The sequence below is a fragment of the Balaenoptera borealis genome, assembly GCF_965194805.1.
Source record: "Balaenoptera borealis genome assembly, chromosome: 19".
Taxonomy (NCBI): domain Eukaryota; kingdom Metazoa; phylum Chordata; class Mammalia; order Artiodactyla; family Balaenopteridae; genus Balaenoptera; species Balaenoptera borealis.
In genome coordinates, this window is record NC_138878.1 from 37,428,389 (window position 1) to 37,444,892 (window position 16,504).

The window sequence follows — 16,504 nt, forward strand, 5'->3', positions numbered from 1 at the left end:
TCCCTGGGAACATGACTGAGGTTTGATTCCGGAACCCTGTAGCCTGGGAACATAACTGAGGATTAATTCTGGAACCCTGTGGCCTGGGAACATGACATCGGTGGATTCTGGAACCCTGTGGCCTGGGAACATGACATCGGTGGATTCTGGAACCCTCTGGCCAGGGAACATGAGAACGGTTTGATTCTGGAACCCTGTGTCCTGGAAACTTGTCTGAGGTTTGATGGTGGAAACCTGTGACCAGGCAACATGACTGAGGGTTGATGGTGGAACACTGTGGCCTGGAAAGATGACTTAGGTTTGATTGTGGAACACTCTGGCCTGGGAACATGACTGAGGCTTGCTGGTGGAACCGTGGCCTAGCAAAAGGACTGAGGTTTGATTGTGGAACCCTCTGGCCTGGGAATATGACTGAGGTTTAGTTGTGGTACCCTGTGGCCTGAGAACATGACTGGGATTTTATTTTTGAAACCTGTGTCCAGGGAACATGACTGAGGTTTGATTCTGGAACCCTGGGTCCTGGGAACATGACTGAGGTTTGAATCTGGAACCATGTGGCCTGGGAATATGACTGAGGTTTGATTCTGGAAACCATTGGCCTGGGAACATGCCTGATGTGAGATTGTGGAATCCTGTGGCTTGGGAACATGACATCGGTTTGGATTCTGGTACCCTGTTGCCTGGGAACATGAAATCGGATTGATTCTGGAAACCTGTGGCCTGGGAATATGAGTGAGGTTTGATTCTGGAACCATGTGGCCTGGGAACATGACATCTGTTTAGTTTGTGGAATACTGTGCCCCGGTAACCTGACTGAGCCTTGGTTCCTGAACCCTGTGGACTGGGAACATGACTGAGGTTTGATTCTGGAACCCTGTAGCCAGGGAACATAACTGAGGATTGATTCTGGAACCCTGTGGCCTGGGAACATGACATCGGTGGATTCTGGAACCCTGTGGCCAGGGAACATGAGAACGGTTTGATTCTGGAACCCTGTGTCCTGGAAACTTGTCTGAGGTTTGATGGTGGAAACCTCTGACCTGGCAACATGACTGAGGTTTAATTCTGGAAGACTGTGGCCAGGGAACATGATATCGGGTTGACTCTGGAAACCTGTGTCCTGGGAACATGACTGAGGTTTGCTTCTGGAAACCTGTGGCCTGGGAACATGGCTGAGGTTTGATTGTGGAACCCCCTGGCCTGGGAACATGACTGTGGTTTGAATCTGGAACCCTGTGGCCTGGGAACATGACATCGGTTGGATTCTGGAATCCTGTGGCCTGGGAACAAGACTGAGGTTTGATTGTGCAACCCTCTGGCCTGGGAACATGACTGTGGTTTGATTCTGAAACCCTGTGGCCTGGGAAAATGACTGAGGTTTGTTTCTGGAAGCCTGTTCCCTGGGAACATGACTGAGGTTGGATTCTGGACACCTGTGTTCTGGGAAATTGAATGAGGTTTGATTGTTGAAACCTGTGCCCTGCGAACATGACTGAGGTTTGATAATGGAAACATGTGTCCTGGGAATATGACTGAGGTTTGATTCTGGAAACCTGTGGCCTGGGATAATGACTGAGGTTTCATTGTGGAAACATGTGGCCTGGGATCATGACTGAGGTTTGATGGTGGACCACTCTTGACTGGCAAAATGACTGAGGCTGGATTTTGGAACCCTGTGGCCTGGCAACATGACTGAAGCCTGATTCTGAAACCCTGTGGCCTGGGAACATGAGAAAGGTTTGATTCTGGAACCCTGTGGCTTGGGAATATGTCTGAGGTTTGATGGTGGAAACCTGTGGCCTGGCAACATGACTGAGGTTTGTTACTGGAACCCTGTTCCCTGGGAACATGAGTGAGGTTTGCTTCTGGACACCTTTGTCCTGGGAACATGACCGTGCTTTGATTGTGGAAACCTGTGGCCTGCGAACATGACTGAGGTTTGATTCTGGAACCATGTGTCATGGGAATATGACTGAGGTTTGATTCTGGAAATCTGTGGCCTGGGAACTTGACTGAGGTTTGATGGCAGAAACCTGTGGACTGGCGACATGACTGAGGTTTGATTGTAGAACCCTCTGTCCTGGAAACATGACTGCGACCTGATACTTGAAACCCATGGCCTGGGAACTTGACATTGGTTTGATTCTGGAACCCTGTGGCCAGGGAACATGACAGAGGCGTGATTCTGGAATCCTGTGGCCTGGGAACATGACATCTGTTTAGATTGTGGAATACTGTGCCATGGGAACCTGACTGAGGCTTGGTTCTGGAACCCTGTGCACTGGGAACATGACTGAGGTTTTATTCTGGAATCCTGTGGCCTGGGAACATGACATCAGTGGATTCTGGAACCCTGTGGCCTGGGAACATGAGAACGGTTTGATTCTGGAACCCTATGGCCTGGGAACATGTCTGAGGTTTCATGGTGGAAACCTGTGGCTTGGCAACATGACTGAGGTTTGTTACTGGAACCCTGTTCCCTGGGAACATGACTGAGGTTTGATTCTGGACACCTTTGTGCTGGGAACATGACTGTGGTTTGATTGTGGAACCATGGGTCCTGCAAACATGACTGAGGTTTGATTCTGGAACCATGTGACCTGGGAATATGACTGCGGTTTGATTCTGGAAATCTGTGGCCTGGGAACTTGACTGAGGTTTGATGGCAGAAACCTGTGGACTGGCAACATGACTGAGGTTTGACTGTAGAACCCTGTGCCCTGGAAACATGACTGCGGCCTGGTACTGGAAACCCATGGCCTAGGAACTTGACATTGGTTTGATTCTGGAACCCTGTGGCCTGGGAACATGACTGAGGCGTGATTCTGGAAACCTGTGGCCTGGGAACATGACATCTGTTTAGATTGTGGAATACTGTGCCCTGGGAACCTGACTGAAGGCTTGGTTCTGGAATCCTGTGGACTGGGAACATGACTGAGGATTGATTCTGGGACCATGTGGCCTGGGTATATGACTGTGGTTTGATTCTGGAGGGCATTGTCCTGGGAACATGACTTATGTTAGATTGTGGAATCCTGTGGCCTGGGAACATGACATCGGTTTGGATTCTGGTACCCTGTTGCCTGGGAACATGAAATCGGTTTGATTGTGGAAACCTGTGGTCTGGCAATATGACTGAGGTTTGATGGTGGTACCCTATGGCCTGGCAACATGACTGAGGTTTAATTCTGGATGCTTGTGGCCTGGGAACATGACTGAGGCGTGATTCTGGAATCCTGGGGCCTGGGAATATGACATCTGTTTAGATTGTGGAATACTGTGCCCTGGGAACCTAACTGAGGCTTGGTTCTGGAACCCTGTGGACTGGGAACATGACTGAGGTTTTATTCTGGCACCCTGTAGACTGGGAATATAACTGAGGATTGATACTGGAACCCTGTTGCCTGGGAACATTACATCAGTGGATTCTGGAACCCTGTGGCCGGGGAACATGAGAACGGTTTGATTCTGGAACCCTGTGGCCTGGGAACATGTCTGAGGTTTGATGGTGGAAACCTGTGGCTTGGCAACATGACTGAGGTTTGTTCCTGGAACCCTGTTCCCTGGGAACATGACTGAGGTTTGATTCCGGAACCCTGTAGCCTGGGAACATAACTGAGGATTAATTCTGGAACCCTGTGGCCTGGGAACATGACATCAGTGGATTCTGGAACCCTGTGGCCTGGGAACATGACATCGGTGGATTCTGGAACCCTCTGGCCAGGGAACATGAGAACGGTTTGATTCTGGAACCCTGTGTCCTGGAAACTTGTCTGAGGTTTGATGGTGGAAACCTGTGACCAGGCAACATGACTGAGGGTTGATGGTGGAACCCTGTGGCCTGGAAAGATGACTTAGGTTTGATTGTGGAACACTCTGGCCTGGGAACATGACTGAGGCTTGCTGGTGGAACCGTGGCCTAGCAAAAGGACTGAGGTTTGATTGTGGAACCCTCTGGCCTGGGAATATGACTGAGGTTTAGTTGTGGTACCCTGTGGCCTGAGAACATGACTGGGATTTTATTTTTGAAACCTGTGTCCAGGGAACATGACTGAGGTTTGATTCTGGAACCCTGGGTCCTGGGAACATGACTGAGGTTTGAATCTGGAACCATGTGGCCTGGGAAGATGACTGAGGTTTTATTCTGGAAACCATTGGCCTGGGAACATGCCTGATGTGAGATTGTGGAATCCTGTGGCTTGGGAACATGACATCGGTTTGGATTCTGGTACCCTGTTGCCTGGGAACATGAAATCGGATTGATTCTGGAAACCTGTGGCCTGGGAATATGAGTGAGGTTTGATTCTGGAACCAGGTGGCCTGGGAACATGACATCTGTTTAGTTTGTGGAATACTGTGCCCCGGTAACCTGACTGAGCCTTGGTTCCTGAACCCTGTGGACTGGGAACATGACTGAGGTTTGATTCTGGAACCCTGTAGCCAGGGAACATAACTGAGGATTGATTCTGGAACCCTGTGGCCTGGGAACATGACATCAGTGGATTCTGGAACCCTGTGGCCAGGGAACATGAGAACGGTTTGATTCTGGAACCCTGTGTCCTGGAAACTTGTCTGAGGTTTGATGGTGGAAACCTCTGACCTGGCAACATGACTGAGGTTTAATTCTGGAAGACTGTGGCCAGGGAACATGATCTCGGGTTGACTCTGGAAACCTGTGTCCTGGGAACATGACTGAGGTTTGCTTCTGGAAACCTGTGGCCTGGGAACATGGCTGAGGTTTGATTGTGGAACCCCCTGGCCTGGGAACATGACTGTGGTTTGAATCTGGAACCCTGTGGCCTGGGAACATGACATCGGTTGGATTCTGGAATCCTGTGGCCTGGGAACAAGACTGAGGTTTGATTGTGCAACCCTCTGGCCTGGGAACATGACTGTGGTTTGATTCTGAAACCCTGTGGCCTGGGAAAATGACTGAGGTTTGTTTCTGGAAGCCTGTTCCCTGGGAACATGACTGAGGTTGGATTCTGGACACCTGTGTTCTGGGAAATTGAATGAGGTTTGATTGTTGAAACCTGTGCCCTGCGAACATGACTGAGGTTTGATAATGGAAACATGTGTCCTGGGAATATGACTGAGGTTTGATTCTGGAAACCTGTGGCCTGGGATAATGACTGAGGTTTCATTGTGGAAACATGTGGCCTGGGATCATGACTGAGGTTTGATGGTGGACCACTCTTGACTGGCAAAATGACTGAGGCTGGATTTTGAAACCCTGTGGCCTGGCAACATGACTGAAGCCTGATTCTGAAACCCTGTGGCCTGGGAACATGAGAAAGGTTTGATTCTGGAACCCTGTGGCTTGGGAATATGTCTGAGGTTTGATGGTGGAAACCTGTGGCCTGGCAACATGACTGAGGTTTGTTACTGGAACCCTGTTCCCTGGGAACATGAGTGAGGTTTGCTTCTGGACACCTTTGTCCTGGGAACATGACCGTGCTTTGATTGTGGAAACCTGTGGCCTGCAAACATGACTGAGGTTTGATTCTGGAACCATGTGTCATGGGAATATGACTGAGGTTTGATTCTGGAAATCTGTGGCCTGGGAACTTGACTGAGGTTTGATGGCAGAAACCTGTGGACTGGCGACATGACTGAGGTTTGATTGTAGAACCCTCTGTCCTGGAAACATGACTGCGACCTGATACTTGAAACCCATGGCCTGGGAACTTGACATTGGTTTGATTCTGGAACCCTGTGGCCAGGGAACATGACAGAGGCGTGATTCTGGAATCCTGTGGCCTGGGAACATGACATCTGTTTAGATTGTGGAATACTGTGCCATGGGAACCTGACTGAGGCTTGGTTCTGGAACCCTGTGCACTGGGAACATGACTGAGGTTTTATTCTGGAATCCTGTGGCCTGGGAACATGACATCAGTGGATTCTGGAACCCTGTGGCCTGGGAACATGAGAACGGTTTGATTCTGGAACCCTATGGCCTGGGAACATGTCTGAGGTTTCATGGTGGAAACCTGTGGCTTGGCAACATGACTGAGGTTTGTTACTGGAACCCTGTTCCCTGGGAACATGACTGAGGTTTGATTCTGGACACCTTTGTGCTGGGAACATGACTGTGGTTTGATTGTGGAACCATGGGTCCTGCAAACATGACTGAGGTTTGATTCTGGAACCATGTGACCTGGGAATATGACTGCGGTTTGATTCTGGAAATCTGTGTCCTGGGAACTTGACTGAGGTTTGATGGCAGAAACCTGTGGACTGGCAACATGACTGAGGTTTGACTGTAGAACCCTGTGCCCTGGAAACATGACTGCGGCCTGGTACTGGAAACCCATGGCCTAGGAACTTGACATTGGTTTGATTCTGGAACCCTGTGGCCTGGGAACATGACTGAGGCGTGATTCTGGAAACCTGTGGCCTGGGAACATGACATCTGTTTAGATTGTGGAATACTGTGCCCTGGGAACCTGACTGAAGGCTTGGTTCTGGAATCCTGTGGACTGGGAACATGACTGAGGATTGATTCTGGGACCATGTGGCCTGGGTATATGACTGTGGTTTGATTCTGGAGGGCATTGTCCTGGGAACATGACTTATGTTAGATTGTGGAATCCTGTGGCCTGGGAACATGACATCGGTTTGGATTCTGGTACCCTGTTGCCTGGGAACATGAAATCGGTTTGATTGTGGAAACCTGTGGTCTGGCAATATGACTGAGGTTTGATGGTGGTACCCTATGGCCTGGCAACATGACTGAGGTTTAATTCTGGATGCTTGTGGCCTGGGAACATGACTGAGGCGTGATTCTGGAATCCTGTGGCCTGGGAATATGACATCTGTTTAGATTGTGGAATACTGTGCCCTGGGAACCTAACTGAGGCTTGGTTCTGGAACCCTGTGGACTGGGAACATGACTGAGGTTTTATTCTGGCACCCTGTAGACTGGGAATATAACTGAGGATTGATACTGGAACCCTGTTGCCTGGGAACATTACATCAGTGGATTCTGGAACCCTGTGGCCGGGGAACATGAGAACGGTTTGATTCTGGAACCCTGTGGCCTGGGAACATGTCTGAGGTTTGATGGTGGAAACCTGTGGCTTGGCAACATGACTGAGGTTTGTTCCTGGAACCCTGTTCCCTGGGAACATGACTGAGGTTTGATTCCGGAACCCTGTAGCCTGGGAACATAACTGAGGATTAATTCTGGAACCCTGTGGCCTGGGAACATGACATCGGTGGATTCTGGAACCCTGTGGCCTGGGAACATGACATCGGTGGATTCTGGAACCCTCTGGCCAGGGAACATGAGAACGGTTTGATTCTGGAACCCTGTGTCCTGGAAACTTGTCTGAGGTTTGATGGTGGAAACCTGTGACCAGGCAACATGACTGAGGGTTGATGGTGGAACCCTGTGGCCTGGAAAGATGACTTAGGTTTGATTGTGGAACACTCTGGCCTGGGAACATGACTGAGGCTTGCTGGTAGAACCGTGGCCTAGCAAAAGGACTGAGGTTTGATTGTGGAACCCTCTGGCCTGGGAATATGACTGAGGTTTAGTTGTGGTACCCTGTGGCCTGAGAACATGACTGGGATTTTATTTTTGAAACCTGTGTCCAGGGAACATGACTGAGGTTTGATTCTGGAACCCTGGGTCCTGGGAACATGACTGAGGTTTGAATCTGGAACCATGTGGCCTGGGAATATGACTGAGGTTTGATTCTGGAAACCATTGGCCTGGGAACATGCCTGATGTGAGATTGTGGAATCCTGTGGCTTGGGAACATGACATCGGTTTGGATTCTGGTACCCTGTTGCCTGGGAACATGAAATCGGATTGATTCTGGAAACCTGTGGCCTGGGAATATGAGTGAGGTTTGATTCTGGAACCATGTGGCCTGGGAACATGACATCTGTTTAGTTTGTGGAATACTGTGCCCCGGTAACCTGACTGAGCCTTGGTTCCGGAACCCTGTGGACTGGGAACATGACTGAGGTTTGATTCTGGAACCCTGTAGCCAGGGAACATAACTGAGGATTGATTCTGGAACCCTGTGGCCTGGGAACATGACATCAGTGGATTCTGGAACCCTGTGGCCAGGGGACATGAGAACGGTTTGATTCTGGAACCCTGTGTCCTGGAAACTTGTCTGAGGTTTGATGGTGGAAACCTCTGACCTGGCAACATGACTGAGGTTTAATTCTGGAAGACTGTGGCCAGGGAACATGATCTCGGGTTGACTCTGGAAACCTGTGTCCTGGGAACATGACTGAGGTTTGCTTCTGGAAACCTGTGGCCTGGGAACATGGCTGAGGTTTGATTGTGGAACCCCCTGGCCTGGGAACATGACTGTGGTTTGAATCTGGAACCCTGTGGCCTGGGAACATGACATCGGTTGGATTCTGGAATCCTGTGGCCTGGGAACAAGACTGAGGTTTGATTGTGCAACCCTCTGGCCTGGGAACATGACTGTGGTTTGATTCTGAAACCCTGTGGCCTGGGAAAATGACTGAGGTTTGTTTCTGGAAGCCTGTTCCCTGGGAACATGACTGAGGTTGGATTCTGGACACCTGTGTTCTGGGAAATTGAATGAGGTTTGATTGTTGAAACCTGTGCCCTGCGAACATGACTGAGGTTTGATAATGGAAACATGTGTCCTGGGAATATGACTGAGGTTTGATTCTGGAAACCTGTGGCCTGGGATAATGACTGAGGTTTCATTGTGGAAACATGTGGCCTGGGATCATGACTGAGGTTTGATGGTGGACCACTCTTGACTGGCAAAATGACTGAGGCTGGATTTTGGAACCCTGTGGCCTGGCAACATGACTGAAGCCTGATTCTGAAACCCTGTGGCCTGGGAACATGAGAAAGGTTTGATTCTGGAACCCTGTGGCTTGGGAATATGTCTGAGGTTTGATGGTGGAAACCTGTGGCCTGGCAACATGACTGAGGTTTGTTACTGGAACCCTGTTCCCTGGGAACATGAGTGAGGTTTGCTTCTGGACACCTTTGTCCTGGGAACATGACCGTGCTTTGATTGTGGAAACCTGTGGCCTGCGAACATGACTGAGGTTTGATTCTGGAACCATGTGTCATGGGAATATGACTGAGGTTTGATTCTGGAAATCTGTGGCCTGGGAACTTGACTGAGGTTTGATGGCAGAAACCTGTGGACTGGCGACATGACTGAGGTTTGATTGTACAACCCTCTGTCCTGGAAACATGACTGCGACCTGATACTTGAAACCCATGGCCTGGGAACTTGACATTGGTTTGATTCTGGAACCCTGTGGCCAGGGAACATGACAGAGGCATGATTCTGGAATCCTGTGGCCTGGGAACATGACATCTGTTTAGATTGTGGAATACTGTGCCATGGGAACCTGACTGAGGCTTGGTTCTGGAACCCTGTGCACTGGGAACATGACTGAGGTTTTATTCTGGAATCCTGTGGCCTGGGAACATGACATCAGTGGATTCTGGAACCCTGTGGCCTGGGAACATGAGAACGGTTTGATTCTGGAACCCTATGGCCTGGGAACATGTCTGAGGTTTCATGGTGGAAACCTGTGGCTTGGCAACATGACTGAGGTTTGTTACTGGAACCCTGTTCCCTGGGAACATGACTGAGGTTTGATTCTGGACACCTTTGTGCTGGGAACATGACTGTGGTTTGATTGTGGAACCATGGGTCCTGCAAACATGACTGAGGTTTGATTCTGGAACCATGTGACCTGGGAATATGACTGCGGTTTGATTCTGGAAATCTGTGTCCTGGGAACTTGACTGAGGTTTGATGGCAGAAACCTGTGGACTGGCAACATGACTGAGGTTTGACTGTAGAACCCTGTGCCCTGGAAACATGACTGCGGCCTGGTACTGGAAACCCATGGCCTAGGAACTTGACATTGGTTTGATTCTGGAACCCTGTGGCCTGGGAACATGACTGAGGCGTGATTCTGGAAACCTGTGGCCTGGGAACATGACATCTGTTTAGATTGTGGAATACTGTGCCCTGGGAACCTGACTGAAGGCTTGGTTCTGGAATCCTGTGGACTGGGAACATGACTGAGGATTGATTCTGGGACCATGTGGCCTGGGTATATGACTGTGGTTTGATTCTGGAGGGCATTGTCCTGGGAACATGACTTATGTTAGATTGTGGAATCCTGTGGCCTGGGAACATGACATCGGTTTGGATTCTGGTACCCTGTTGCCTGGGAACATGAAATCGGTTTGATTGTGGAAACCTGTGGTCTGGCAATATGACTGAGGTTTGATGGTGGTACCCTATGGCCTGGCAACATGACTGAGGTTTAATTCTGGATGCTTGTGGCCTGGGAACATGACTGAGGCGTGATTCTGGAATCCTGTGGCCTGGGAATATGACATCTGTTTAGATTGTGGAATACTGTGCCCTGGGAACCTAACTGAGGCTTGGTTCTGGAACCCTGTGGACTGGGAACATGACTGAGGTTTTATTCTGGCACCCTGTAGACTGGGAATATAACTGAGGATTGATACTGGAACCCTGTTGCCTGGGAACATTACATCAGTGGATTCTGGAACCCTGTGGCCGGGGAACATGAGAACGGTTTGATTCTGGAACCCTGTGGCCTGGGAACATGTCTGAGGTTTGATGGTGGAAACCTGTGGCTTGGCAACATGACTGAGGTTTGTTCCTGGAACCCTGTTCCCTGGGAACATGACTGAGGTTTGATTCTGGAACCCTGTAGCCTGGGAACATAACTGAGGATTAATTCTGGAACCCTGTGGCCTGGGAACATGACATCGGTGGATTCTGGAACCCTGTGGCCTGGGAACATGACATCGGTGGATTCTGGAACCCTGTGGCCAGGGAACATGAGAACGGTTTGATTCTGGAACCCTGTGTCCTGGAAACTTGTCTGAGGTTTGATGGTGGAAACCTGTGACCAGGCAACATGACTGAGGGTTGATGGTGGAACCCTGTGGCCTGGAAAGATGACTTAGGTTTGATTGTGGAACACTCTGGCCTGGGAACATGACTGAGGCTTGCTGGTGGAACCGTGGCCTAGCAAAAGGACTGAGGTTTGATTGTGGAACCCTCTGGCCTGGGAATATGACTGAGGTTTAGTTGTGGTACCCTGTGGCCTGAGAACATGACTGGGATTTTATTTTTGAAACCTGTGTCCAGGGAACATGACTGAGGTTTGATTCTGGAACCCTGGGTCCTGGGAACATGACTGAGGTTTGAATCTGGAACCATGTGGCCTGGGAATATGACTGAGGTTTGATTCTGGAAACCATTGGCCTGGGAACATGCCTGATGTGAGATTGTGGAATCCTGTGGCTTGGGAACATGACATCGGTTTGGATTCTGGTACCCTGTTGCCTGGGAACATGAAATCGGATTGATTCTGGAAACCTGTGGCCTGGGAATATGAGTGAGGTTTGATTCTGGAACCAGGTGGCCTGGGAACATGACATCTGTTTAGTTTGTGGAATACTGTGCCCCGGTAACCTGACTGAGCCTTGGTTCCGGAACCCTGTGGACTGGGAACATGACTGAGGTTTGATTCTGGAACCCTGTAGCCAGGGAACATAACTGAGGATTGATTCTGGAACCCTGTGGCCTGGGAACATGACATCAGTGGATTCTGGAACCCTGTGGCCAGGGAACATGAGAACGGTTTGATTCTGGAACCCTGTGTCCTGGAAACTTGTCTGAGGTTTGATGGTGGAAACCTCTGACCTGGCAACATGACTGAGGTTTAATTCTGGAAGACTGTGGCCAGGGAACATGATATCGGGTTGACTCTGGAAACCTGTGTCCTGGGAACATGACTGAGGTTTGCTTCTGGAAACCTGTGTCCTGGGAACATGGCTGAGGTTTGATTGTGGAACCCCCTGGCCTGGGAACATGACTGTGGTTTGAATCTGGAACCCTGTGGCCTGGGAACATGACATCGGTTGGATTCTGGAATCCTGTGGCCTGGGAACAAGACTGAGGTTTGATTGTGCAACCCTCTGGCCTGGGAACATGACTGTGGTTTGATTCTGAAACCCTGTGGCCTGGGAAAATGACTGAGGTTTGTTTCTGGAAGCCTGTTCCCTGGGAACATGACTGAGGTTGGATTCTGGACACCTGTGTTCTGGGAAATTGAATGAGGTTTGATTGTTGAAACCTGTGCCCTGCGAACATGACTGAGGTTTGATAATGGAAACATGTGTCCTGGGAATATGACTGAGGTTTGATTCTGGAAACCTGTGGCCTGGGATAATGACTGAGGTTTCATTGTGGAAACATGTGGCCTGGGATCATGACTGAGGTTTGATGGTGGACCACTCTTGACTGGCAAAATGACTGAGGCTGGATTTTGAAACCCTGTGGCCTGGCAACATGACTGAAGCCTGATTCTGAAACCCTGTGGCCTGGGAACATGAGAAAGGTTTGATTCTGGAACCCTGTGGCTTGGGAATATGTCTGAGGTTTGATGGTGGAAACCTGTGGCCTGGCAACATGACTGAGGTTTGTTACTGGAACCCTGTTCCCTGGGAACATGAGTGAGGTTTGCTTCTGGACACCTTTGTCCTGGGAACATGACCGTGCTTTGATTGTGGAAACCTGTGGCCTGCGAACATGACTGAGGTTTGATTCTGGAACCATGTGTCATGGGAATATGACTGAGGTTTGATTCTGGAAATCTGTGGCCTGGGAACTTGACTGAGGTTTGATGGCAGAAACCTGTGGACTGGCGACATGACTGAGGTTTGATTGTAGAACCCTCTGTCCTGGAAACATGACTGCGACCTGATACTTGAAACCCATGGCCTGGGAACTTGACATTGGTTTGATTCTGGAACCCTGTGGCCAGGGAACATGACAGAGGCGTGATTCTGGAATCCTGTGGCCTGGGAACATGACATCTGTTTAGATTGTGGAATACTGTGCCATGGGAACCTGACTGAGGCTTGGTTCTGGAACCCTGTGCACTGGGAACATGACTGAGGTTTTATTCTGGAATCCTGTGGCCTGGGAACATGACATCAGTGGATTCTGGAACCCTGTGGCCTGGGAACATGAGAACGGTTTGATTCTGGAACCCTATGGCCTGGGAACATGTCTGAGGTTTCATGGTGGAAACCTGTGGCTTGGCAACATGACTGAGGTTTGTTACTGGAACCCTGTTCCCTGGGAACATGACTGAGGTTTGATTCTGGACACCTTTGTGCTGGGAACATGACTGTGGTTTGATTGTGGAACCATGGGTCCTGCAAACATGACTGAGGTTTGATTCTGGAACCATGTGACCTGGGAATATGACTGCGGTTTGATTCTGGAAATCTGTGTCCTGGGAACTTGACTGAGGTTTGATGGCAGAAACCTGTGGACTGGCAACATGACTGAGGTTTGACTGTAGAACCCTGTGCCCTGGAAACATGACTGCGGCCTGGTACTGGAAACCCATGGCCTAGGAACTTGACATTGGTTTGATTCTGGAACCCTGTGGCCTGGGAACATGACTGAGGCGTGATTCTGGAAACCTGTGGCCTGGGAACATGACATCTGTTTAGATTGTGGAATACTGTGCCCTGGGAACCTGACTGAAGGCTTGGTTCTGGAATCCTGTGGACTGGGAACATGACTGAGGATTGATTCTGGGACCATGTGGCCTGGGTATATGACTGTGGTTTGATTCTGGAGGGCATTGTCCTGGGAACATGACTTATGTTAGATTGTGGAATCCTGTGGCCTGGGAACATGACATCGGTTTGGATTCTGGTACCCTGTTGCCTGGGAACATGAAATCGGTTTGATTGTGGAAACCTGTGGTCTGGCAATATGACTGAGGTTTGATGGTGGTACCCTATGGCCTGGCAACATGACTGAGGTTTAATTCTGGATGCTTGTGGCCTGGGAACATGACTGAGGCGTGATTCTGGAATCCTGTGGCCTGGGAATATGACATCTGTTTAGATTGTGGAATACTGTGCCCTGGGAACCTAACTGAGGCTTGGTTCTGGAACCCTGTGGACTGGGAACATGACTGAGGTTTTATTCTGGCACCCTGTAGACTGGGAATATAACTGAGGATTGATACTGGAACCCTGTTGCCTGGGAACATTACATCAGTGGATTCTGGAACCCTGTGGCCGGGGAACATGAGAACGGTTTGATTCTGGAACCCTGTGGCCTGGGAACATGTCTGAGGTTTGATGGTGGAAACCTGTGGCTTGGCAACATGACTGAGGTTTGTTCCTGGAACCCTGTTCCCTGGGAACATGACTGAGGTTTGATTCCGGAACCCTGTAGCCTGGGAACATAACTGAGGATTAATTCTGGAACCCTGTGGCCTGGGAACATGACATCGGTGGATTCTGGAACCCTGTGGCCTGGGAACATGACATCGGTGGATTCTGGAACCCTCTGGCCAGGGAACATGAGAACGGTTTGATTCTGGAACCCTGTGTCCTGGAAACTTGTCTGAGGTTTGATGGTGGAAACCTGTGACCAGGCAACATGACTGAGGGTTGATGGTGGAACCCTGTGGCCTGGAAAGATGACTTAGGTTTGATTGTGGAACACTCTGGCCTGGGAACATGACTGAGGCTTGCTGGTGGAACCGTGGCCTAGCAAAAGGACTGAGGTTTGATTGTGGAACCCTCTGGCCTGGGAATATGACTGAGGTTTAGTTGTGGTACCCTGTGGCCTGAGAACATGACTGGGATTTTATTTTTGAAACCTGTGTCCAGGGAACATGACTGAGGTTTGATTCTGGAACCCTGGGTCCTGGGAACATGACTGAGGTTTGAATCTGGAACCATGTGGCCTGGGAATATGACTGAGGTTTGATTCTGGAAACCATTGGCCTGGGAACATGCCTGATGTGAGATTGTGGAATCCTGTGGCTTGGGAACATGACATCGGTTTGGATTCTGGTACCCTGTTGCCTGGGAACATGAAATCGGATTGATTCTGGAAACCTGTGGCCTGGGAATATGAGTGAGGTTTGATTCTGGAACCATGTGGCCTGGGAACATGACATCTGTTTAGTTTGTGGAATACTGTGCCCCGGTAACCTGACTGAGCCTTGGTTCCGGAACCCTGTGGACTGGGAACATGACTGAGGTTTGATTCTGGAACCCTGTAGCCAGGGAACATAACTGAGGATTGATTCTGGAACCCTGTGGCCTGGGAACATGACATCAGTGGATTCTGGAACCCTGTGGCCAGGGAACATGAGAACGGTTTGATTCTGGAACCCTGTGTCCTGGAAACTTGTCTGAGGTTTGATGGTGGAAACCTCTGACCTGGCAACATGACTGAGGTTTAATTCTGGAAGACTGTGGCCAGGGAACATGATCTCGGGTTGACTCTGGAAACCTGTGTCCTGGGAACATGACTGAGGTTTGCTTCTGGAAACCTGTGGCCTGGGAACATGGCTGAGGTTTGATTGTGGAACCCCCTGGCCTGGGAACATGACTGTGGTTTGAATCTGGAACCCTGTGGCCTGGGAACATGACATCGGTTGGATTCTGGAATCCTGTGGCCTGGGAACAAGACTGAGGTTTGATTGTGCAACCCTCTGGCCTGGGAACATGACTGTGGTTTGATTCTGAAACCCTGTGGCCTGGGAAAATGACTGAGGTTTGTTTCTGGAAGCCTGTTCCCTGGGAACATGACTGAGGTTGGATTCTGGACACCTGTGTTCTGGGAAATTGAATGAGGTTTGATTGTTGAAACCTGTGCCCTGCGAACATGACTGAGGTTTGATAATGGAAACATGTGTCCTGGGAATATGACTGAGGTTTGATTCTGGAAACCTGTGGCCTGGGATAATGACTGAGGTTTCATTGTGGAAACATGTGGCCTGGGATCATGACTGAGGTTTGATGGTGGACCACTCTTGACTGGCAAAATGACTGAGGCTGGATTTTGGAACCCTGTGGCCTGGCAACATGACTGAAGCCTGATTCTGAAACCCTGTGGCCTGGGAACATGAGAAAGGTTTGATTCTGGAACCCTGTGGCTTGGGAATATGTCTGAGGTTTGATGGTGGAAACCTGTGGCCTGGCAACATGACTGAGGTTTGTTACTGGAACCCTGTTCCCTGGGAACATGAGTGAGGTTTGCTTCTGGACACCTTTGTCCTGGGAACATGACCGTGCTTTGATTGTGGAAACCTGTGGCCTGCGAACATGACTGAGGTTTGATTCTGGAACCATGTGTCATGGGAATATGACTGAGGTTTGATTCTGGAAATCTGTGGCCTGGGAACTTGACTGAGGTTTGATGGCAGAAACCTGTGGACTGGCGACATGACTGAGGTTTGATTGTACAACCCTCTGTCCTGGAAACATGACTGCGACCTGATACTTGAAACCCATGGCCTGGGAACTTGACATTGGTTTGATTCTGGAACCCTGTGGCCAGGGAACATGACAGAGGCGTGATTCTGGAATCCTGTGGCCTGGGAACATGACATCTGTTTAGATTGTGGAATACTGTGCCATGGGAACCTGACTGAGGCTTGG